Below are 26926 nucleotides of genomic sequence, written 5' to 3' on the forward strand. Positions count from 1 at the left end.
AGGAGTAAATTCTGCCAAAAGAGAAAAAACGAGCCAAGACAGAGAGCCGAGTCGAGTCGAGTGTCTTCCTTTGTTTTTTTGTGCAGAGGCAAAAAATGGTTAAAGGCAACTTTTCACATTATTTTTTGAGCCATTTCGACCTCATTGAAGCGCAACACAAAACAGCAGCAAGTGCCAGCCCCGCCGCCCCCGCCTCCGCCATAAACTAGAGACCAAGCGAACAAGGGCAAAGAAATCTATTTGTGATTTATACAAGGGCTGCTGGCGTTGCTGTTGTCGGTTGCTGCAGGAGAGACCCAAAAATTTGTGGCCAGAGACTGAATGTCTGGACGACGGGCCCGTGTCTGGAGGCAGGCATTGCTCGGAGCACCCACATCGACCGTAAAGTGCAGGGACTGCCGGCAGCCTCTCGATGACGCCTAACGACTTGTGAAGCAATTGAGTTGAAAGCTGAGCTCACTTCGGTAAATTCCTTTAACAACAGCCGGGGCAGAGGTAGCATGCCGAGGCGTTCACTTTACGCCGGTTGCGACATGATTGCGTTGCCATTTCTGTTTATGCAACTCAATAAATCAAGTGAAACCCTCGGCCGCTACCGACACCGCCCCACTCCGCCGTCCACAGCTGCGCCCTTGCAATTGTGAGCGTCAACGAAAAATGGGGCGCCGCGCTGCCCAGCCGCGGCTCCGGCTTCGACTCCGGGTGGAAAAAAGAAAACAAAAACCAAGAGAGTAGAGAGGAGAAGAGAAAGCGCAACAAAGACGCGCCGTAAAAATAGTTAAAGGCCGAACGGGAAACCAAATGGCGAATGGGCAAACGAAATGGAAACTGAAACTGAAACTGATTTCACGCCGTGCGAATATCAATTTCAAATTTGCCAAAGCAAAACCAAGAGCCAGGAATTGCCCCAATGGCCTGGACGACCGCAAGGTGGACGGACCTTCGCGCAGTGTGTGCCACACTCCAGTGCACAGCTTGAGCCACATCAGCCAAGAGAGTGCCGCAATGGGGAGTGCACGACTAGAAGTTACCCTGACCAAACTACGAGCTGTCGAAAATTATCTAGAATGCCTCTGCACAGGTCAACTACTCCTGCCAGTAATGTTAAGTGAACTAAGACTCCTCACCAAGAGAGTTAGTTCGATTGAACTCAGGCTCTAGCTGCACGATCATCGTAAAATGCTTAGCGTAGACTTATGACAGCCTAGTGAGGTTAAGTTTAATAGATCAAGACTCTACCATTTAAAAACGGTCCCCTCATGTATTATTGCTAATACCTATGAATACACATAGGCATTCAGAAACTTGTAGTAATGAATGGAGTCATCACAAAAATTTGTCAGAGCACTTCATGTTAAGATCGAAAAACCAATACAATATATCGTTATTTATCGATATTATAGAATGAGGTTGAGTTACGCAATGAATATATTCAAATTTTACTGCGTATGCCATACAGGAATATATATTTCAGCTTCCAAGTAGCTAGCCTTTACAGTTTCCGACTTATCTGCATGCAAACGGCGGGACGGAAGGGCGGAAGTATCATAGACAGGAGCGCATAGTTAGATCGATGAAGCACTTTAGCCTTGTGTATTATTTTTATGCGTTCCTTCACGCCTCCTTCCGCCCATTACATCAATTGGCCCGAAAACAATATACCCTAAGCTCCCATTTTAAATGGGTACGGCGAATCAAAGGGGAAAAGGGTAAGGGCAATGGCAAGGGCAAGGGTGAGGGTGAGGGTTAGAGTACTCAACATACTTAGTTCTAGTTGCTGCTTGTTGTTATTTGTCTGCCCTGGCGCGCTCTGGCTTTTTATTGCGCGGCTGGCCACGCGTCTAATGAAGTGCTGATTGTACGAAGCGACCCATGCAGCGCGCCGAGGACCCTTCCAGACTCGCCCACTTCAAAATCACCAGCAACAACAGCAGCAACAACGCTGGCCGACTGAGAGGCGAGGCGACAGATGGAGCTGCCACACTTTCGGTTGACCTTTCAATAAGATTCAAATAAGTGTTGAAGCCGCTGCCTGTGGCTTCCTCGGCTTCCTCCAGCGTTTGTTGTCCAAAGCGATGCATGACGCCAGTCACGTGGCTATGAATCTATCTCTGCCCGGCCAACAGCATAATCCAATTCACGCTTAACACATGTCTCTATACAGTCTCTGGTCTCGCATATGTGTGCAAGTATGTATGTGTGTGTGTAACGGCTTTGGCACGCGGCCTGCACTCGCACACAAATATATCTTCGGACTGTCTCATTGTCTGCGTCGCTCGCCTTCCGATTCTATATTATTTTTATCCGAGCTGCCCGCCGAACTGTAATCTGTTTCTCATAAATTCAAATCAGCAAGCGCTACATAGAAACACCAGCATCCTTATTGTCTACGAGATTTATGTGTCTGTGGCGGCCATAGACAAAAATATGAACAGTTCATTTCGATTTCTTTTTGTGGCTGGCCAAGGAAAATGCAAAAAGAGTTGATTGGTTTTCGGGCTAGATACTTGCAATATAATCGGGAAATATAATCGAGCGATTAAAAATTGAAATTTATAGAGCAGTAGAATAGACTTCTATGCTGGACTCGCTTGGAGATAGAAGACTAAATACAGGCGAATCTCTTTACAGCAAAACTAGGGACTTCTGAGCTGCTATAGAACAACTCAGACTTCTGTATCCAACAATCTGGAAGAACTGAGAATCAGCTACATACATAGTGATGTATTATCATCTCCTTCACTTTATATACAGTAAACGACGCTAGATTATATAGCTTTTAGACTTTTTAGAGCATAAGCAATCGTCTTATGATCACAAATATGTTGTAAAACTTCGACATGGAACAACTTCCGAGTTATCAGAAGACATTGGCTGATGAAAATCTATTATCTAATTCTCTTTGGCAGAAGGATCAGTGTAGAGTCACTGCATGGAATAGCTTAGACTCTCCAGTTGCTAAGGTTTCTCAATAAAATCTCTTATCCAATACACCAATTGACCATAAGAACCAAAAAAATCTCTAGAAAGTGATCTAAGTCGTCTGCTGATCTACAGATCCACTTAGATTCGAGTATTTGATTCTGATTCTCGAAGTTTGCTTGCTCGATTTTTCTAGCTCTATGCCGCAGACAGATCTATAAATAATATATCACTCTCCAAATGAGCTTCGCACTCTTCGAGCCTCAAGCGAGTATTACGCAGTCAGTTAGTCAGTCTCGTCCGAGTTATTTCCATTGCGTCTTTTGCGTAGCCAGCACAATCCGTGCAGGAAGTTGAACCAAAAACTTTGTCTGCGCCAAGACAATGGACCCAAACACGCATTTGCAGTGGCTCTGAGGGCAGACGCGCTGCTTGCCAACAATTTTAGCTATCCATGTGCTCGAATGTGCATCATCGTAATCATCGTCAGTGCTGAATACTCATCATTGTGCGTTGATTTATGCGCTGTTGGCAGCGAGCCAAACTTAATTACAAACAGTACAACAAATATTTGAATCGACGCTTTAAGGTGCTCAAAATAGCAGAAAATTGATAAACAATGAAAATTGAATTGTGCGTCTCGTGTTACACAAGGGGTTGGAATCCAGCCAGGGGTAGCGCGACTGCCTAAGAGTTTTTAATCCACGACAAGGGAGTGTGTCTGCGTGTGTTTGAGCACGCCCCCCACTCCCCTGGCCGGAGTAAAAAACTTGTTAATAATGTAAACAAACTTTGTACGGACAACCCCAATAGCTACACGCATATCTATCTCTCTCTCTCTCTCTCTTTCTCTTTCTATATTCTCTCTTTCCATGTATGCAGAATTGTAGTCGCAGCACCCCCCGTTGACTGCGGGAGTCTCGTATTGCAAATACGTTTGACATAACACACAAATCATATAATCGGCGCCGTCATCACACTCTGCGATAATCAAATTTAAACAACTTGGAGTGCTTTGTGGAGGGAGTGAACGACTGGCAGATACTGTAACAGCCTGTGCTGGAACAGATTTTTAATGATTCATCTTCTGCTTGTTTTAATGCACACACTTAAAGGCGCACATGCCTACATGTGTATACGTATACAGAGGTGACTGAGCTTGCTGTGGGAAGAAGTTCCGAAATAGGCAAATGGCTTAATTGAACTCGGGTTCTAACTGTAGGATATTAATGAAATTTTCACAGCATGTTTGTGATAATGAAAAATGCGTATTTATAAAAAACTAAGGATCAACAAATGGATATGTATAAAATTATTCTTATTATTATTATTATTATTTTTTTTTTTTTTTTTTTTTTTTTTTTTTTTTTTTTGAATTTATCTATATGTATAGTTAGGGCTAGGTATATACGGCATGAATATTAAATACATTGTGTAATCTTTATAGATACATACATGCCAAATTTTGGTAGCTCTAGACTCTAAAATTTTGAAATTGTGCTCTAAATACCAGTTGTTAATAATGATATTTATCGATATAATAGCAATCGAGGTGAAATATTGAAAAAAAAATATAAAGCATATGCTGTGTATGGCTCATAATAGAACGTCTATTAAATATCAAGTTTATAACTATAGTACTTACTGAGTTTTAGACGATCAGCCGCACAAGACTATTCGCCTAGACAAGTCTATATACACCTACTGCATACTGTTATATAGGACCTGTCAGTTGACATTATACCCTATCAATTCATTTGCACTAGGCTAAGGGCATACAAATAATCTGTCTCACTCTCTCATCGTCTCCTTTTCTCTCTTCTATTTACTTTTCGTTTTTGCTTCGGGACACCCAGCAGTTGTTTGTTTTGCTTGGTTCCTGCTGTCGCGCGAACTTTATTGAGATTTATTACAGCTCATTGGCAGGCACTGTTGGTGTTTTGCGGGGAAGCCCCATAGTGTCTGCCCACTGTGCCTTGACTTACGCATACATGCACGGTCATCGAGCGCCTCTTGTTTTCAAGCATTTCATCAGGCTAAGCGAGAATATATTTCATATATCCCCAGCTCAAGGCTCAATTCATTTGGAACTGCCCGGGCGGGGACTCACACGCACGGCACATCCGCTGTTAGGTGTTTCCCCCCTCCCCTGGCTGGTAGCACAGCAGACAATATCGAATTCCACTCGCAACTCTATTTGACTCCCTAATGCTCTGCTCTGGTCTGTTTCGGCTCTGTCTCGATTCTGGTCTGTTCTGTCATTAGGCCAATGGGCGAGGGTCATTAATAGCTAAACGCAGCTCGTTTCAGGCTGCGTTTTCATTAATTTTTCGACTATCTGCCCCCTTTTTGTTAGATGTCAACTTAAAGTCCCGCAAAGGATTCGCAGCATATTGCATTGGCCCGTGGCTAAAGCCGGGCCTCTGTGGCAGTACAGCCGTGGCTACACGCCCTTTTCCTTTCGGCCATCTCGCATGCAATCGTAATTTGTTTTCATTTAGTTCAACGCTTTTATTTGGCATTTAGACATGCACACGTTGCAGTCGTCATTAGGCCAAGGGTTGTTAATCCCTTTCCAGCCCTTGTTAGTCTTGCGTAACGTGTTTCCATTTGTATTCTCGTTTTCTCCTCATTCTATTTTTTTCATTTTTGGGTGCGCTGTGCGAGAATTCTTTATGGATGTCATACAACTTGCATGGTTCAATTAATTATATATATGTATATCTAAACAGACGTATATACAGATATACGTATATGTGTATGTGTGTATCTGTTTGTAAGTGCGTGCAAGTCACTTTCCTGGAAATTTCGTGTTATACAACTTCTTTTTTCAATTGACAGACAATCGCTGTACATCAGTTTAAATGGAATATATCCTGGAAAAGTATTTCATCGGGGTGTCTTAGCTATGTGCAACAGTATGTGACACATGAAGCTGTACTTCTACATTATACAAATGTTAAGAGTTGAATCAATTGCTGACCCGAACTATTCATCTATTATGTCTCTATTTATCCATCAGCCCGACTATACAATTTCCTTTTAGTATAAACGGATAGATCGAAAGGAAAATTAGGCGAGTGGATGAACTGATTCATCCTTGCCAAACCTTCTTCTATCTATTCATTTGAATTTCTGCTTTCGATTTTTCGTTTCTCCCCCTACTTCATTCTCTTTATAATAGCTTCCCATTTCACTGTGTTCAGGGTATTTTCAAGTCGAGTCATTTCCCACTAGAACACTCTTACGTGTTTATTTCTTAGGCTCTTCTGAGGGCACATTGCTGGAGCTTCCGTTAATGTACATCTGTAATGAGCTATTCAAGAGCGAGGCTTGATTTCTCGCTGTTGTTATCAGTGACTTTCGTTACCTAAGCAAATATTATTCAACATTCATTCATACATATGTATGTATATGTATATGTATAAGCGTGAGGAGCGCCTCTCTGGCATTCATACTAGTTAAAAGCATAACTGGAGGCCTCTCGGAGGAGCAACTTTCTTTGCACTTGCTCAAAACAGTTGAACCTTTGCTGAAAAGTGAAAACAAGGCGAGGCAAACTACAACAACAACAACAGCAACAAACAACAACAACAATCATACATATACTTGAAGCAGTTACGAGACAAGTTTTAGTTTATTTTGAACGGAAGTCGGAAGTTGCTGTTGTAAAATGCAAAGCACAAAAAAATAGAGCAAAATATGTGCAGGATATGCAAAAGTTTGCAAAGAAGTTTAGCTCTACCTCTCTCCTTTTCTCTCTCCCTCTCTCTCTCCCTTTCTCTCGCAAGCTGACAACAATGATAACCTAAAGTTTTTAGTAAGGTGCCCTCAATGTTGAGCCAGGCGGGATTTTTATTATGTCCGTGAATTTCATTGAGACAGCGTCTGAGGTCTATTCCTAAATCTCAATGTCACAATATCAGGTGCGAACAACAAGCATCGAAAGTATATTGGATTGTCTTCTAAAAACACTATAAAACTCTTTCCCTTCTTCCAGATGGCGATTCGCTGTGTGAGCAGTCGAAAGTTCGTGAAGTTTAGTGCACATTTGACACGCAGTCAACCCTCGTGAAGTGCTGTGGGCTCAGCTAATCGCAAGCCCCAGTTGAGGAAAACCTTTTAAGGAGCAGGTGGCGGTTGGGTGGCTGTTGGGTGTAACTGACCGCTTGATACCCGCTTGGACCTAAAAACTTGCTTAACTTAATGTAAAGACTTTGATTGCCGATCTAACATGCCTTAATGAGTGAATCATGTCATTCAAGGACTAAACTGTTCAGCTGTCCGATTGTAAATCTTGGATGAATCGCTACTATAAAACTGAAAAATCTATAAAAGGAATATTTACCTTCAAGGAGGAGACAAACAACAAAGGATTATAATCTACAGCCAATGTTAGGGATTTATATATAGTTATTAAAATAAATATCTGAACTGATTGGAGTGAATTATACCATTTAAGGATGTATCTCCACAATAAAACTGTAAAGTCTATAAGCGCGCCTGGTCATTTTAAATTTAAAGTATTTAGCTTCCAGGAGGAAACGATCCTACAACAAAGGGAATATAATCTAAAACCGATTTACTCCTTTTATTCACAATATGAACGATATATATTTATGTAATATTATCCACTAAGTCTCTACTTATACTCCATCTACATTCCAGATCTCAAGGCTTCACTCCAAAGAGAAACATTAGGCAAAGCTAATAGACTCCTTTAAAGAGCAATGTAAGCGGGCATTGAAATGAAACCTGCCGAATCATTGGGAACCATTCGACGTGACCATTCTGTATTCCGTATTTCGAATTTCGCATTTCGCATTTCGTAATTCGCATCTCGCTTCTGTTATATTTGCTATCTTAGTTATATCGCCGCCCTTTGCTTTTACGTTTCTTTTGCACTCAACTGCAATCAGAGTGGCGCACATTTGGTCCGCTTCCTGCTTATTTTGTTTCGTCCGCCCACTGAAATCCCAGGCGGCGTATTACCTTTTTATGTTTATGCCCAAAAGTGAGCCGTGCGAGCAGAAACCACCACGACGAGCCTTCGCTCGGGCTGCTCGGGTGGGCATAGGCGGGAATTTAAAATGTTCACATATCTGACAAATATCCATTATCACGCCACGTACTCGCAGCTCTTGTTGTTGTTGTTGCTGTTGTTGTGCCTCAATATTCGTAATTTATAGTTGATGATATTGCAGAAAAACGTCGACCCCAGCCACAGCCTCAGCCACAGCCACAGCCACAGCCACACACACACCATTTTTGTTTTTTTCATGCCAATTTCTGTCTCAGGCCGGACTCACTTTGCCGATTCAGCTTTCGATGCGTGATTGCTTCTTAACAGCGGCTCTGAGGCGGCTGCGAACGTGTGTCCTCGCCCACGCCTCCCGCCCTCGCCCCCGCCACCGCTCCCGTCCCTGCACCACGCTGTCGCCATTGTGCGGCATGACTGTAAAATTTTTGGTCGATTGACACAGTCCACGCACAGCCACATCGAGCGTCCACTTGACTTCGACTCTTGGCCATGAGTTGCAGCTTTTCGCATCAGGCTGGCCTGAAATCTCAGTCAAGGAGCTTTAACTTTCGCAGGATGGCGTAATGCTTGTAATCTCTGTGCGTGCTGAAAAATCGGCCAGAGTCAAGGCGGACTGAAGGCTCTATATGTACGTGAGTCAAAATGTGGAGGGACAGATGTGGGAGGGGAGGAGTTGAGCGAGAGAGGGGTTGAATGTGAGAAAGAGAGAAGGAAGAGACTGTGACGGGCCTACAAAGAGATATATATTGTGGAAGAAAGAGGGAGGGAGAGAGGTATGATTGAGAAAGCAAACGACTTTGGGAAAAAAAAGAGAAAGGCAGAGAAGCAGAGACAGATCGATAGACAAAGTAAGTCAAAGGAAGAAAGTTCTTTCCCTGTTTGATTAGAGAGGTAAGAGAGATAGATACACAGAGAAGGTGAAATAGAGACTAGATGAGACAAAAATAAAGAGAGAGGGAGAGAGAGAGAGAGTTAAACATATATTGACAGAGATAGAGAGAGGGAGAGGGAGGAAATAAAGACAGACAGACTAAGATAGTGCGAGGGACAGAAAGAAAGAGTGAGAATCTTTAATATAAATTGAGTTTATAGATTTTGCTATGGATTCGGCAAATCCTCTTTCCTGAGCTCCTCGTGACTACCTCGTGATTAGGGCACTCCACTTCCCAGCTCCTCCCCAGCTCCCGAATTGTGTTTCACTGCGTAAACAACTTGTGATTAATGCTGAAAGACTTCCTGAATCCGTTCGACGGCTAGCTAAGTGCAATTCATTCTGTCTGCTCTGGGACACTTGGGATTATCAACGTAACTGGCTCGCATAACTGCAAAATATTACAAGCTCAGCATTTGCACTTTAGCCACAAAGCTAATTAGAGTTGAGCAAGCGAATTTGCGCACGTTTTAGTTGCTGCGAAAGTACCTTGGAGATTTGATCTGGCAAAAACTCAAATGATATTCATGCATAACCGAAAGCTGCCTAAAAACGGTTCGATGATGCAGAGAGACAGCAAAGGTAGAGAGCGAACGAATCATAGAGTTCGATTTAATTTGGCACGGCAAGAACTTTTGGCAGCTCCCACATGGATTTGGGTTTGAGCTGCCACTCGGGCTTGGGCTTTGCTTTCCATCTACGTATACGTAATATTTATGTTTCATTTCGCCAGCTGGCAGCAAAAACGGAGCAACAAAACAAGTAATCAAGGGAATCACTGTGCGAGAATCTCAATTGGAATCATGGCGAAGTTCCTGGGTAAGTTTTGTTAGCTATTACAAATGTTCGTTCATCTAATCTATGATTATCGAATAACCGCAATTTCCCCGGAGCTCTGCAGAGCAATTAAGTATATACATATATAAATGCATATATGTGCGGCAAATGGAACGAAAACAAATCAAACGATAATGAAAATGCGAATAAAATAACAAAATCAAATTGCATCTCAATTGAATGTGTGCAAATAGATAAACAGTTTAGCATTTAAATGCACAGAGCTACAAGCTTCCCTCTGCTGGAAGGCAGATGTCGACATATATGTGTATGTGTGTGTCTATAAATAAACAGCATGTTGTAAACACAAGTGATAGTTGGACAGGAGTGAATCAAAGCTATCAGATTCAAATTTGAAAAGATAGAGCAGAGAGAGGTATTCCCAATAGGAATACTAGCATCAAGCTTCTCTCTTCGAGCTGTACATAGTAAACAGAAATGCCAATTGATCAAGACTGACTCGAAGTGTTCAGCTAGATAGACGAAGAAAGAGCAGAGAGAAGCCTCGTCAGAAAACAATTTACTCTTTGCTAGCAGCTAAAGATTTACCTCAAACCGATAATAATTTTCACTTCACATATATATTATATACATAATTTATATACTCTTTCGTAGGTTGAAGTAAAACAAAACTGAGCCAAAGTTTTACGGATACAAATTCGGAAAGAAAGGGCCGTTCACAGTGGCTAAATGGCAGAGCGTAATCGCGTCAAACTTTTCTCCTTTACTCTCGGCTCGTGATAAATGATTGTCATAAATAAATGCGGTGCACGGTTTTCGTTCCGAGAAAGGCCCAAGCCCATGTAAATTGATGTTTAAGACTTTTTATCGCACGATTTTGTAAACGGCGCGACATTGGGCCCATTACCGAGCGGGTGGAGCCCATCGGACCCAGCTCCACCGCCTCCTGGTGGCCAACTGGCCAAAAACACATTAATCACAAATCGACAAAGCACAAATTCAAAACCAAGGCCATTTGTAGTGCGCACTTGCTCGGACTACAGCTGCCAATATCATCCGCTGGCACCTACGCAATGAGCAATAAGGAACTTCAATTAAAATACAAAATGGAAGACTTAAGAGCGTTTAGATGGGGGTGTCATCGACCAGGGGATACTCTCAAAAGTGTATAGCCACTCAGACTTGCATTCCAGCTCTAAAGACTACCTAGCTGCTGCTCCCAACTCCTCGCTATGACAATTAGTCTGATTGAACTCGATTTCTGGACGTGCCAACCTAATGAAATTTTCAGAGTATGCTTATAATACTTAAATATGTGTGTATACAAAAATTCCAAAATTCAATTATTGAATTATTTCCGTAAAACAATAATAAAATATTGACACCTATACCCTATTATAAAATATATTGGATATTGCATAAAAATGTTAATACTCTAGAACTTTAGGTATACAAGAGTATGGACTCTGAATTGTGAGTGTCCAGGCTTTGCAGATCTCGAGATGTGAAAGATGAAACGAACAGGCAGATAAATAAATTGATTCCTTATGCATAACATACAAAGTTTTCTTTTAACTATAAATTCCCTATACATAAGTATATGTGTACTCTATATTATCTATATCTATATCTATCATAACTTCTTCTATCTTTTCAATACCGAAACTTTTCATTTCAAATAGCGTGAGTTTTTCAATAAACAATAAACACAAAATGATTTCCAAAATCCATTCGAAAGACTCGTCGAATACATATTGCTGATAATAATTTATGATCTCAGCCCAAATATAGATATGCATATAAATGTCAGCATGTGGCAAATACATTTATTTATAGGTGAAAACCAGAAGAGCAATACACTCTGTGTATACACACATGCAGATCCATGTGTATGTTTATCTATGTGTGGGTGTACTCGCAAATGTTCGCACACGTGTTTTGTTGTTGGGCTGAAGCTGTGCAGTCTGGGAAAACAGGAAAATCATCTTCTTAATCTTAATTGCGGCACATTAGCACAATAAACCAAACGAATGGCCAGACATTATCATAAATAAAAGAGCAGGAGCCGACAGGGACTCAAATACACCCCCAGGATGTCCGGCCATATGTGTTGTTGTTCCGGCGCTTCCTCCTGCGCCCACGAGGCTTTTATTTTCGCATCAAGTTTTTGCCTAGCTAAGTGCTAAAATATTATTATTATTAATAGAATGTCACAGCCGCTAGCCCAGCCCTGGGCGTGGCATAGCAAATATACCAAAAAAGGAAGAAGCAGGAGATGGAAATAATATTAATGCATTGTTGCATGTCCCATAAAACCTTGGTAGCACTCTCCCACCTATTTGCAATTAGTTTTCTGCATAATTGTGAAGACAAATGCATAAAGTTTATTTATAACAGGAATTTCCGATATATGAATTCCCCATAATTGCACATGGACCGAGGGTGAGTGGAACGTGCAAATGTTGCTTTGTGGCTCATATTGATTTGATGTCCAAATCTTTGGGGTGGCAAAAAAACTAACAATTACACTGCGCAACAAGGATCAGAAGCGTATTTGAGATATTTTATTTTAAGCTCAATAGGGTCGCCATAAAATTTAATTCAAAACTTTGTAAAATTCATAACTAGTTTATTACACTCTGCTACAAAGCGTTACTTTTTCCATTGCACTCGACTGAGGGGAACTGATTTTTAAATAACTTTTACACATTTTCTTTTGCATTGTCCACAGTGAAAACAAATTGTCAATCAATCAAAATGAGGTAAAAAATCTACGGTGAATTTCCACTGAATTTCTTTCTCTCGCATATCACTTTATTGCCGTGCGAGCAAAAAAGCGACAAAATAAAAGAAAGATTCAATTTGCTGCACAGTGTTATGGGCAAACAGCAAATAGCAAAAGGATTTTGCTTTAACATACGTGCTTAAATTATGAAAAGTGAGCTTTAAGAATATTTTAATAAAATCGTCTGCCTTATGCTGCGGTCAAATTGATATAAAATATCACAAAAATCGGTAATGGGTGTGGAGCCAGATAGACGTGCTTGACAGGGAATGCCCTCAATGGAGAGAGAGAATATCATAATATTATTTGAGAGAAATAGTGATAGTGATTGTGGGAGAGGGATAGAGTGAGAGATAGAGGGACGAAATATCGATTAGACGTTCCTATGAAGTCTAGTAAAAATTTAGTTGGCCTATCAGACGAACGAATAGACGGAAATGGCAATCGATAACCTGAAGTTTGATCCCCGTATGGAATTAGACAGCATACCTACCTAGCTATCCCCAAAACCCTATCGAAGAAAAAAGAAACAAATGGCCAGATGGAAAGAATCCTAGAAGGACGACAATGCAGATAGACGTACGGCTAGATAGAAAAACTATCGATGATAGCGAGTTAGACCTATCGAAAGACAAGCACATGAGTGAGTAGGACAAACAGATAGACAATTATAAAGGCAGACTCATCGATCAGGCTAAGCGAACAAAACCCATCAGGAATATAAAGTATGGACTCAGCCACGCCCTCTTCTGCTCATTACGCACACATAGCATATATCACATATCACGCATCAACAGAAAACAATATACCCTCCGGCTTGGCTTGAGGGTAGCTGAAATAAACATAAATAGTTACGCAATTATTGCAAAGCATATATGTTGTGATTAGATGATTGGAGATGAGCTCATATCCGCATAGCCAGGCTCAGGCGCAGTCAGGGAAAACCTGAAATGAAAATGCTAAGCGTATAAGTTATTGGCTTTTAACACCTTTTATTTGGGGTATGGAAGAGAGCAGAGGAAGAGCAAGTTGGGAAAGCGTGCAGCCATAGTGGATGGTTTTGGTCAACCTCGAAGTCACGGGGATGTTACATGAAAAACTATTAGCATTTTCAAATTTTAAGCGGATTAAGTGCCGAAACGAAGAGCTCAACTCAAGCCGAGGCGGACAAAAATAAGGGTGAACTGTGCCGGCCTATGCATGTCCCATCTGGCTCGGCCCAAACCCAAACAAAAAAGTGTAGATGAGCCTTGTCGGCTTTTGCTGAAATTCAACTAATTTGCGGCCATCCGAACAGCTACCGACTGATGGGCCGTGGGGAGGGGTTGCGGGGGAAATTAACCGCACTAAAGCAAATAAACAAAAATATATCAGAATAAAAAAAAAAAAACGAAAGAAAACGCAAAAAAGAAGTGAGAATCTCTGTGAGTGGATGATAGAGTGCGGAGGGGTGGCGGGTAGAGGCTAGGGGGTGTTTCGCAGAGACTGTTTACATTGCAAAAAGCATTCGAGTGCAGCGCAAACAACATCAAACAACAACAGCAACAACAACAACGGCGAACAGACAACGCACAGATTGGTCATGCAACGCTGGTGGCTAGGACTTTCGGTTGCACGCATTTACCAGGCGACCTCATAGAGGTATGTTTATACACGTTCGCGTCGGGGAAGGAGAGTATATTCGGTATGATATGTCTGCCTGCCCATGTAGGTTAGCTGAAGATTTTCGATTGCATATATATGTTCTTGAAGTATATCTATTTAAGAACTGATTCATGTTTATACAAGCTTACTTGAAGTGAGGAGAGTATATTGGTTCTATGTGATTATGGAAGATAAGACTTGAAAGTTGGTATATGTATATACTCTTTTCTATATTTACTTCATAGAAAGAGAGAGAGAGAGAGAGAGAGAGAGAGAGAGAGAGAGAAGGACCGTTACACATGCTCACTTGTAGTGAGGAGAGTATATTTGTTGGTGTATTTCAGTATTTGTCTGTGTAGGTCAGCTATAGATTCACACCTATAAAAGTATATACATATATAGTCATGTATCGGTGTCCGATCACATCCCGGCCAAATGATAGAATTTCTGGTTTCTGGGTTATGATTGCCTTTCTCTTAGTTTGCCTGACTATGTAAAGGTAGACTGAAGATCTTCCGATCTCATAGAGATCCCGAAGCACGCTATATATGTAGGCCCGTTTGGATGCGTAATCGTCTCTTAGTCAATCTGTCAACGAGTGAGCTAAAATTGAGATCCTCACCTGATAAACTGTTTAGTTTCCTATATTCGTTTACATCGTGTGAGTTTATTGATTTTACTTGGCAATGTTCGTCTCTCTGTATAGGAAAATGTCTATAGCATTATCAATTCTATTCAATACCAATCACTTACAGTTCTATAATCCCTGAACTTTGTTTTTCCATAGACCTGTTTAATGGCCCTATCCTTCATATATCCAATCTGTGGGAATGCAAAATGATGAAAAGGCAGCACTTTGTGGACGAATTTAACAGCTTGATCATTATTGCTCTTCTACTGAAATAGAGATCGATCTGCTTTGTATATAAATGGGTCTATATCAGTGGCGTGAATTGGATAGTCAGTTACGCCCGCCTCGCACGCTTTGCTAGTTGTTTTAATACTATCAGCACTGTTGTCAGCCAGTTCTCTTAAGCCCATGGCCACTCACATTCACTCTCTCTCTCTCTCTCTCTCTCTCTCTCTCTCTCTCTCTTTCTCTCCCTCTCTCTTCAGTCGGACTCGCTCGGGGCTGTTGTTGTCAATTGAATTGAATTGTTTGGCCTTTTTGCGCAAATGTGCGGCAATCAGAGCGCGGAGCGTGAAGGCATGTTTGTTTGCCGCTTGTTTATTTGTTTGCCTGTTTGTAGTTCTTCTCGCTGTTTGCCCTCAGCCACCCCCGCCCTCACCCGCACCCTCAGCACTCCCCTCCCACCCCGCTGTGTCTTCCGGTATGGCCAGTGGCCTACCCATATGCACCTAGTGCCAAGTAAATTGAAATCGACACAAAATCCGACATTGGCCTCCTGCGCGTGCAGCTGCGTGCAACAATAACTTCAACTCACTCGCAAAGATAAGCTCACTGAGGACTCTCTGGAGCTGCTCTTCGTAGCCATGCACGAAACTCTTTAAAGTGCAGAGCTGAGATTTTATATCCGTAATAAACTCTGCTGATTCCTTATGGCATTAAGGCAAAAGTTTACTGTTAATTAAAAGTTTACAATATTTTGTAATTCAAGCATTTAACCCATTATTACACTCCTACGCTACAAAATATGATTTTTATAGGGAAAGTCTTGATGAGTCGATAGTGAAAGCAATTGTGTGCGTGAGCTTGGAAATTGAAAAGCAAGCAAAATCTCAGGCTAAGCTGAACGTCTGGATCTAAATAGCTTTAGTAATACCCTTGAAAGCATTATATACTATATGAGCAAATAGACATGCGTGTACAAAAATATAAATATATACATAAATAATATAATATAATAATATAATAATAATAAATAGAAACTTACAATAATCTCTCTCTACTTTAAGACAATAAATTACATACAGCTCTGCACTTTTGGCATTTCCCATAAACTATATAATTCTTTACAACTTTTCATGCTCTTCATTAATTCCGAATCTTTTTATAAAAGAATTCACTTCTTAATACCAACTTATCTCACATATTTGGGTGTTATAGGAAATGCTTCCATTTCATGTTCTTCTCTTCTTCTCTTCCTCAGTAGTAGTTAAAAAAGCCAATACACTCTTCTTGCTTCAAGTGAATGGGCATCATAAAGAGCTCGCTCGCTTTTCTATTATCTCTTTCTATGCTTTGAGTTTTTCTATAATGAAACTGTCAAGTTTTGCTTGTTAATCCTTTTATTTTTTAGAGAATAACTGGAATGACATAAGCTAAGCTGACGAATCCTCTTTGTGGCACAGAAAAATTTAAGTGATTTTTTTCTCTTAAAGTTGCACTTACTATATATATTTTATTTATGCAAATTAACAAGCAAACATGGGCGGGTAGACTCAGTGTAGGGCGTGGGTAGTTATAATGAAAAATGGATAATACAAAAATAAGTCCTGAGTCCATCTTATCTAGAGCAATGCTCTCCAAGGCAACAGCGAAAACAAAAAGATTGAAAAATATTTAAATTAATTTCATGACAGCTTCGGCTGGGCTATAAACCTATTTATATCTATGTATGTATTATTCCTTATAATTTCATTACATATTTTGTCTGTTTTGGCTGTTTTTGCATTGCCAGCAAAAATTTGTCGTTCAGTTTTTTAATTCTCGACCTTTGGACGCTTCAGCATAATAAAGCGCAGAATGTGAACGTTTTGCTTTTGCTACTCCAGCAACAACAACAACAACAGCAGCAGCAGCAGCATCATCAGCAGGAGCAGCAGCAGGAGGAGAAACAACAACAACAGCAATGGCAACAAAATGCTGACAAACCGTGCGCTGTCTTGGTGGCAACAGTTGCCTTATCAGGTTGACCCACGACCCAGGGCAGAGCGCGCGCGTGGGTTGAGGGCAGCGCGAATCTGTTTGGTTTTAATTACACGCAACTCTGATCCACAGCGCCTCGTGCTGTATTTTGATACTTCGCCGTGGAAACATGCATGAGCTGGCAGCGCTGCCAGCGCTGCGAGCATGTTGCGAGCGAACATGTTGCGAGCGAGAATTGCCCCAGCGAACTAAAGTGCCGTTGCCTCAGCAGGGGAAATGCAAGACAAGCCAAAGCAGCCAAGCTGCTGCCTGAGCGAGGGTTAGTACACCATAAGTTTTGCTATAAATGCTATACAAATACAAATGTAATATAATATTATAGCAAACAATATAATTTGCATTTAAATAAACAAACTGCGATCGCCTTGCCTTAGCTAGGCATTGCCCCTCTCTTGAACAAGCTTCTGACTGCTTGAATTCGCCGCAAGTCCAATTTGCATGGCGGCGAAGTTTGGCCACATGACAGTTGAGAGCGCAGCCGATGCGTAGCCTTGTCGCGCTCAGCGTCGCGACGAAGCGCACATTTGGCACGACGAACGACTTCGCCTCGGTCGCACACGAAGCTTGGCCGAAAGGCGAACCGAACGAATAATGGTAATCTGCAGCACGCGCTAAAGTGTTTAGTAGAAAGTGAACTCTTACACAAGGCGGACACAGCGAAACGTGACGCGCGCGTATTCAATATATGAACGGTGCATGCCCAAAAGCAAGCTACAGTTAAAGATACCGTTGCTCTAGCACCCGTTTATGCGTGCGATTGTGCGTGTGTGTGAACTGCGGTGCCAGTGCTGCTTACACAGCTGCTAATATGTGGAGTGGAATCAGTCAAGTACTATGGACATAATATAATAAGTTTTGCGAGCTAAACGAATGCATGAATAACTGTGAACTGATAACGGAAAGTGTTTAGAAAGTGCAAGTGTACATCGAAACTCCCCCCAGTAGCACCCATAAAAAAGGTAATAAATATTTATATGAGAGGCAAACACTCATAATATATATATTTGTCGATTATTGAAAGTCCTCTTGATTTCTGGCATGTCTCCTGACACTGAATATCACATTAAGGAGTATAAACGTGTACGTGCTAAAGAGACAAAACAAGCCAACCAGCTAGGCAGCCAGGCAGGCTAGCTAACGGTCCTTCTGTCTGTCTGTCTGACAGCCTACCAGTGTTTACATTTTATATTTTATGAGATAATATCCCCCAACACCATAAACAGAAAGAGGCAGCCGAGGCAGAAATGTGCATTCCTTGGCCACATTCACTGTTGCCAAACAAATACAGCAACAATAACTGAGGCAATAAAAAGACGCGAACGTCTTGTGCACTGAGGCTCAGACGCCAACCGCCAGCCGCCAGCCACAAACTTGGCCAACAGACGTTGTAACAAAACCAATTTTCATTGTTTTGCGTTGGCTTAAGGCGGCGAATTGTGTTTTGTGCTTTTTTGAAGGAGAATTTCCATTCAAGACGCAGAAATTGTTGTGCAAATGCCAAAACAGAGAAAAAATAAAACACAAAAAAATACTAAGAGAAAGGCCAAAAAGGAAGCTAAACTGTGCGAAGTACGAATAAACACATGCGTCGACGTGTGAAAAAGCAAATCAAGTCAGACAGAGTCAAGTCAAGTCGGCTATGAACGACATGAAGTTATCCTCTAAATAGAAATAAAGGCAGAGAAAGAGCTCCTCCAGGGAGCTACCCTCTAAAAGAAATTTTATCCGTAAATTCTGTAGTATGAAAAGTGAATGAATGAAAACATAGTGCTGTTGAAAAAAGTGATCGACGTGGAGATACCCATTACTTCTCGACTATATAGAAACTATCTATATGTAATACTTATAAACGTATAACTTAGATATATAGTATTAAAAGCTTATCCTTTTAAAAACTGTACATTAAAGACTCCACGACACATTCTTAATAAAATAGGTAAATAATTAAATAATTTATAGGGCTCACGATGAATTAAGACATACTCTAGATAAAAACCAAGTGAAAAATTTAAGGCTTCCATCTCTTAGAGGTTCCCAGGTCCACGTGTTCATACATAAAGGTACAAAGGCGGGTAGCAGGACATACTGATTGACGGATGGACAGGGGTAAATTGACCCCAATCAAGCATCTACGGTTTCGGTCTAAGCTCCTTTGGTCTACATACATACATTACCGCAAACATTATACCCTTTTCAATGAGGGTTGAGGGTATAAAGAGAAAGGCAAACAGTAGGCGACTATGTCTCAACTTGGATATTGCATGTACTACGACGACTTTTATTCAATTCCAAGATGACGATGGAGACCTCAGGCGAAGGATGTTTGGACGGAAAAATGGCCAAAGGAAATATTTCTGGCTGCTGCCTCTAATAACGCCAACACACATAGAGGAAGCGCCAGAGAGAGAGAGAGAGAGAGAGAGAAAGGAAGAGACACACACACAGGGACAATTACCAGAGATAGATATTTCCATTATGTTCTGTGCGGAATTTCGGGAATTTGAGCAAAATGCTTTGAGGAAGCGCACAAAATAATCCTTAATTATTATGAGGAGCAGCGCAAATTTCGCAATGCATTGCATAAATAAGTCACTGCCAGCTGTTGGCATTAGCATTAATTTGAGCACCCGATTAGGCGACTCAATTTCGTTTTACGGGCCTAAACCACATTAACGGACCATCGGGGGCCCAGGACTGGAGGACTCACGTTCCGGCAAGCTGTCTGCTTAATGCAATTGATTTGTGTTGACACGTTTTTATTGTTTTACTGCCAGCTAAGAGTCGACTGTCTCCTGCCCAGTTTTAATTCCATTAGCCCAATCTTATATATGCCATAGAGCAGTCTCAATCCCAGGCATTCGTTCGCCTTGTTTCGCACTGTGCCAGGGCGGGGGAATGTTACACTGCCACAGAAATTGATTGATAATCAATTGAGAGGATTTTCTTGTGCCTATAGCAGGCGCACGCCAGCTCCTTTGCTCTAGCTGTAGTCCCAGTTATACTCGCTCATGGGTGAAGCAAACCGGAGTTGATTGGTTGTTGTGCAATGTCTGACCTACAGTTGAGACAATGTATATCAATGTAGTGTTGCGAAACATTTATTACGAATGCAGGATATTGGAGATACTGTATATTCTTTAGCTTTAAAGCTGTATTGCGCATCTTTTCTTAGTTAAAAATATATATTTCTTGAGCTACCCCAATCCAAGTTGAGCCCTCAACGAGTGTAGGGCAGTCGGTTGCGCCCGACTGAACTGTTCTTACTTGAACTGCCTGCGGTTTGGACTTGCTGCTAACATGATACGCTTTAATCTGGCCAAGACAGCATAAAAAAAAAAAAAAAAAAAAAAAAAAAAAAAATAGAAGAGAGAGAGAGAAAGAAAGCATATTGCAATGGTGCGTATGGGTTGGTCATGCCACAAGTTGTTTTCTGTTCTGGTTGTTGGTTCTTGGGTCTCGGGCTTCGGGCTTCGGTCTTCTTGGTTCGAGCTGCGGGGCTCGGGGTACGGGTTGGAGCTGGGATGTTCCTTCCTGTTGCTCTGCCAGTTTTCTTTCGTGCCGCATTAAGTGCTTTAAGTAATTTATAAACGCCTTTTGCGAGGCACAACACAAAGGCAATAACAACTATATTGGATTGGTTTTTTGTTCTCTCGCCTTATGCTTCGCTTTCTTGGTTCGCCGTTTTTTTCATCGTCTGCTTAAGCTGCCCTTTACTATCTGCCTTGTAATTGTTGTGGCTTTGTTGTCGGCCGTCAAGAGTTTTATTTGTATATGTGTTAATCTAATGCGATTAGTCAGTTAACTAGCAGCATATCCTCAACCACTAAACATCGACAATTTCTGAAGTAGCACAGCGAGTTCGTACACGAATCGGATTCATTGAAATGTGTGAAGGGTCGGGGTCACTACATATATGAGCACATTCACAGCCCATTATGGGATAGAAAGAATATTCATCTTCACTTTTAATGTAATGCGTGAGTGAACAGATAACTAACCATAAGAGAACAGGCAAAACTTATGGAGAATGGGAGTATTTCTCCATTGCTCTTGCCTATTCGTCTGATGCCTCAATCTCTGGAACTACAAAAGTTAGACAGCTGATTTTTACAACTTTTATTCTTGTTTACCCTACGCAACAAAATTTTATGATTTTCTTTTTATTCCAATATCTCAACCTCCAATATCGATGATTATCGATATATTAAATTAGTTTTGTTTGCATAACTTCAAGGCTTTTTGACCTAGGCATAAACAATTTGGTAAGTAACTTTTGGTCATAAAATCACACTTTGTATTTCAGTTTAACCAATATCTTATAAATTCTACAGTGTTGATTCTTGGTACATACATTCATTTTAATGTATTATTCATGCGCTAGAAATTTCATTAAGATCTGCCAGACGGATGCCGAGTTCAATCAAGCCTTTGCTCCGAGTGGGAACTTTGGCAGCAGCTGTTCGCAATGACTTTTCTTATGTGTATGCATGTAAACAAGAAGCCTTTAGGATGTCTCCTATATCACTCAAACTCGGGTGGGAAGCAATATAAATAGTCAGTCTTGATGTTTGGTTTTACTACAACTCGGCTGTAGTTGTAATAACATTTTTAATTAAATTTCATGCCGACTTTTGAATGTCTTCGAAATGTTTGTGTGCACGGCCATGATGGGCATTTATCTCTGAGCTATTCTCAAAAGCAGGAAGTCGAAGCAGCACAGGAAGGCAAATGTCTGCTGCCAGTGGCAGAAGTAATGTCTTGACTGCACAGCTACGGACTTGCCTATCATTATTTGTAATAATTTTTAAAGCTGAACTGAATATTTAGAGGCTGTGCCCAAAAGCAGAATATACAAAAAAAAAAAAAAAATAAAATAAAAATAAAAAAAAAACAAGTAAGAAAGCTCCAGTCGAGACTGCTCGACTAGGAGATACCCTGAACCCTCCAAGCTGATATTCTAATCATTCTGCACTTCTTTTATGCACACATACATACACATGCATCCACACGCACGCATAAGCCTGCGCTCTGCTAACTGCGCAGTAAGCAGCGACTGCAGTGTGGGCAATATTATGAGAATTTATTTGTTAAATAATTTCTTTTGTAGACATACAATCTTAATGAAACTTTTAGAGCGTAATCATATGGTGAATATGTGTGTATATTCCAAAGCCCAAGTCTCTAGTATTTGAAATACGCTTTTTACAAAAGTGAGGGTGAGGGGGTGAATTTAAGGGTGGGGGGTAAATTTTAACAAAAACCGAAATTGTATAAATTGCATATAAGCATATATAAAAAGTTTGAAGACTCTAGCAATAAAGGTGTAGAAGATATAATTTTATAACTGGTTTTCGATAAGGTTTTTTATCGATAAAAAAAGATCGGGATGAGTTATCGAATTTTAATGATAAACTCGATATCCGCGCTGTAATTACGAACATTTTACAAAAAATTTGAAGTCTCTAGCTCTTATATCTTCGGAAATCGACGCGTTCAAACATACGGACAGACGGACAGACGGACAGACAGACAGACGGACAGGGCCAAATCAACTCAGCTCGTCACCCTGATCAAGAATATATATACTTTGTGGGGTCTGCCACGCCTCCTTCTGCCTGTTACATACATTTCAACAAAACCATTATACCCTGATTTCCCATTTTCAATGGGTTCAGGGTATAAAAAAAAAAAAAAAATAAGGAAAAATAGGAGAAGAAAAGAATAATATGCCTACAAAGCAGAAATGCCTGGTAACTGAGAATGGCATTCGCAGCCTGCCAAAAGGTTCGCAGCTGTTGGCTCAGCTTCTTCTTCTTCTTCTTCTTTTTGTTGGACTTCTATTTTTGGTAACGCTTAAGAAGGTAACAGCAGCAGCTGGAGCGTTTTCATTTTGAACTTCTTGCCCGAGACAAAACAAGTTATTTACTTGCAAATTGTTGGCTATGAACATTTATAGCCTGTTGCCTAATTTGCTGGCTTATAAAACTGGATATGGCTGGACTTTAAGCCGCTGCTTGCTCTTTAGTCTCAACTTTCAGAGACGCTCACACAGTTTTGGGCAATTTTTCAGAATTTTTCGTTTGTCTCACTAATTATGCGTCTTTGCTCTGCTGACAGCTTCTATGCCAGGAATTTTCCATGTTGCGAAACTTTTCGCCTACAACAAATCTTTGTCGGGGGCGGTTTCATCTACCGAGGCCAGCTGACGATTGTCAGACAACTTTTCTACTTCTATACCGTTAGCTGCTCCCACAGACACGCACCAACGCATATATATGTATGTATGTAAATCTCTTTCGTATATACATGCATTTATATTTTATTATAGAAATGTGCTTTTGCACTCTCTTTTGTTGCATACTTTTCGGGTCCATTCAGAAGCTAGCTTTAATTTATGAAATTTCTGTTTTGCTCCCGCTTTTGTTGCGGAGCTCTATTGTTGTAGGAAATCGTCTCGAAATAGTTCTGTTTGCATTTAGAATATTTTCCCGAAATAAGCCTCAACGAATGCTATTTAACCTTTTTTTCCTGTTGCTGCCATTGTGAAGCTGAAAAGGCTCCGAAGGCAAACCAAAACACAAACACAAATGTGCACCTTCATTTCCTTTCAGAGTTTTCTTTTAACTGACATATAAGGATTTTCCCAAGATTTTGCAGTGTTTAAGATTGTGTTTTTCTTCTGTGAACGGCAGCTAATCAAACTGGAAATTACTTTAACGTTGACTTAATCATTTGATGCTGAAGTGTGCAGCATTTGGGGACGTAATATTTGAATATAATGAGCTTTAGCAGAATGCTTAACTTTTACAAGTTTTATAACTTTCCTGAACTTATTGAGAATATGCAAATAGGCTATTAGCTTTTGAGAAATTTAGTGTAATCAGAAGCTGGCTGAAACGCAAAACGATGAAAATAAGTTGCCAAGCTAAGAGACAAGGCTTCCTGAGAATTAGAGCAAACCTCATACTGTCGATTATAATGAATTTCTCAAAATATTAATATCCTATATAGATTAAAATTTTCAGTGCACTTCCATGTTATAAGGGACGAGTGAGAGGCGCCAATTAAGAGTGCCAGACTATGAAAATATCGGAGAGAATAGCTAAATATCATGAATAAAAAAAATGTGTATAGAAATATGTACGACTTCTTGATTAAGAATCTATTTACAATATAGGTTCTGCCATGACTTTTCTATATGCTACATGCATTTCTACTTTATTTTTCCTTTGCAATGAGCTGAAAGTCTTACAATATGGGTTTTACTAAAAGCAATTTTGCATAAAGTACCTGAAGAAGATACAGCGAAACATAGACAGGCAGAGAGAGCCCGTAGAGTTTCAGTAGCAGAGGCATAGCATGCATCGGCCCACACTTACATAAGTATCATCATAAACTCTTATTGGAAATCACCGAGCCAAAACTCAAAACAAAGAAATTCTTCAAGTCATAAACCAACAAGTAAGAAAGCTCCAGTCGAGACTACTCGACTAGGAGATACCCTGAACCCTCTAAGCTGATATTCTAATTATACTGCACCTCTTTTATGCACACATACATACACATGCATCCACACGCACGCATAAGCCTGCGCTCTTCTAACTGCGCAGTAAGCAGCGACTGCGCTTGGGCTGCGCTGCAGTGTGGGCAATATTATGAGAATTTATTTGTTAAATAATTTCTTTTGTAGACATACGATCTTAATGAAACTTTTAGAGCGTAATCATATGGTGAATATGTGTGTATATTCCAAAGCCCAAGTCTCTAGTATTTGAAATACGCTTTTTACAAAAGTGATGGTGAGGGGGTGAATTTAAGGGTGGGGGGTAAATTTTAACAAAAACCGAAATTGTATAAATTGCATATAAGCATACATTAAAAATTTGGAGACTCTAGCAATAAAGGTGTAAAAGATATAATTTTATAACTGGTTTTCGATAAGGTTTTTTATCGATAAAAAAAGATCGGGATGAGTTATCGATTTTTAATGATAAACTTGATATGCGCGCTGTAATTACGGACATTTAAAAAAAAATTTGAAGTCTCTAGCTCTTATATCTTCTGAAATCGACGCGTTCATACATACGGACGGACGGACGGACGGACGGACGGACGGACAGACAGACGGACAGGGCCAAATCAACTCAGCTCGTCGCCCTGATCAAGAATATGTGGGGTCTGCCACGCCTCCTTCTGCCTGTTACATACTTTTAACAAAACCATTATACCCTGATTTTCCATTTTCAATGGGTTCAGGGTATAAAAATCAAAAAGCAAATTGTGGACAGCTTAATGCAGAGACGAGAAATCAAAAATAATTATGTAGAATTAAATGCAATTTGCGCTCAAATGAAAGCTCCTCGAAATAGAAGGAGAGTATGAGAGTATGAGAAAAAGAGAGGGAAGAGGCTATGTATGTAATAAATATTCTTATTATTATCTCTTGGCTGGCAGCCTTGAGCCGGGCTGGGGCTGAGGCTGATTCGTGTGCATTGAGTTGAAATGAAATTAAATTCGACTTAAATTCGAGGCGTGCTAGAAAATTTGTATACAGCGCGCATTATTTATGGGCTTCGTGTGCGTGTCGCATGTGCTGGGAAGGAGCCTGCCAGACCCAGTCCCGGTTCCCTTTGCCCCTTCCCACTCAAGGCCCGAGTGAAGCTAACTCAGTGTCGTAATTATTAATATGCGAAATTAGGGCTTGACGATTCGTTAATTAAACTTCTGTTGCGGGCAATGGCTTTAAAAGTGAGTTCATTAGTTTAGTCGAGTGCGTGTAAGTCAACCCGAATTGAATTTCCTATGACAATTTGCCAAGATACTTATAACAAGTCGGTGTGTGGGGCGAAAACTTCTAATTTCATTAGACCTATCTCTCGCAGCATCCCTCTCCATCCAACTCTCTCTCTCTCTCTCACTCTCTCTGACTGTCTCTATCTATTTGGCAACGTAACGAAAATCAGCCATCGATGTCGAAACTTTCAACTTGTGGCCATTAGCCGTGCCGGAAGGGCCACACATACAATTTATTTTATCGATGCGGCAATAAAACAAATGGCGCACATACTTCCCGGCCCGGCCATGAAGCGTTCAATAGATAGAGTACAAAGAGTCGACAGAAACTCGGCCAGCCTTTGCTTTGGCACAAAATCAAAAGCAATAGAAGCATTAAGATTTACTGATATAATTTGTACGCACTCAAGCGTCATTAAGGCGGCTAACTGAGTACACAAAGACAGTGTGGCACAAGTGAGAGTATATATAGGTGTATGTGACTAGCAGTTACCCTGTGAGTTAGGCACATACGATTTCCTTTCAAAATATTGTCGTATCACTTATAGATCCACTAACTATATATGATAGAGAGACAGCTCAACTTCAAGAGTTTCGAAATATGCTCAATTAGCCAAAGTCGATTTCGTAGTATGTTATCGAATCATCGAATTTTCTAGTCAAATAAAAACGGAAGAACGGATGAAAGGATGAAAATCGATCGTTAAAACAGACCATATATCAATAAATGGAGTAGGAAAAGCAACGAATGAAGTTTCCCTTAAAGTTCGAAGAGTAGTCACATAGGAGATAGAAAGGGGGAAAAGGAGGACAGGCCGATAAGACTAGTTCATAGCGGCTTTTTATCGATAGTTTGATCGAATTTAATTTGTGAGTAGAGTAGGAAAAGTAATGAACGGAGTTACCCTTTAAGGTCGAAGACTCGTCAATTAAGGAACAACGGATAGGAAAAGGAAAAGAAAGAATAGGCCGACAAGACGACTTCACATGGATGCAGCCAGGCCTACTTTACAAAGTTGACCGCAAAACCCATGTACCCTCCACACACCCGCTGTTATTATGGAGTATATAAACAATCGGTTGAAATGTATATTAGTAAAAGTTTTTCCCACATCACGCCAC

General features: G+C 40.7%; 1 protein-coding gene and 1 long non-coding RNA gene across 2 annotated transcripts in view; one reads left to right on the forward strand and one right to left on the reverse strand.

Annotated features, from left to right (window-relative positions):
* The window catches only part of LOC149270170 (uncharacterized), a 120683-nt gene that overhangs the window by 19870 nt on the left and 73887 nt on the right, over positions 1-26926 (reverse strand). The gene's annotated exons all lie outside the window — the stretch shown is intronic.
* klg (klingon) overlaps positions 17613-26926 on the forward strand; it is a 66721-nt gene continuing 57407 nt past the window's right edge. Inside the window, exon 1 of the mRNA XM_018000694.2 lies at positions 17613-17970. The gene's annotated coding sequence lies outside the window, so the exon portion shown is untranslated. The remainder of the gene's footprint in view (positions 17971-26926) is intronic.

Source organism: Drosophila arizonae, chromosome 2 (genome assembly GCF_054131065.1).
Source record: "Drosophila arizonae isolate 15081-1271.41 chromosome 2, UAZ_ARI_1.0, whole genome shotgun sequence".
NCBI lineage: Eukaryota > Metazoa > Arthropoda > Insecta > Diptera > Drosophilidae > Drosophila > Drosophila arizonae.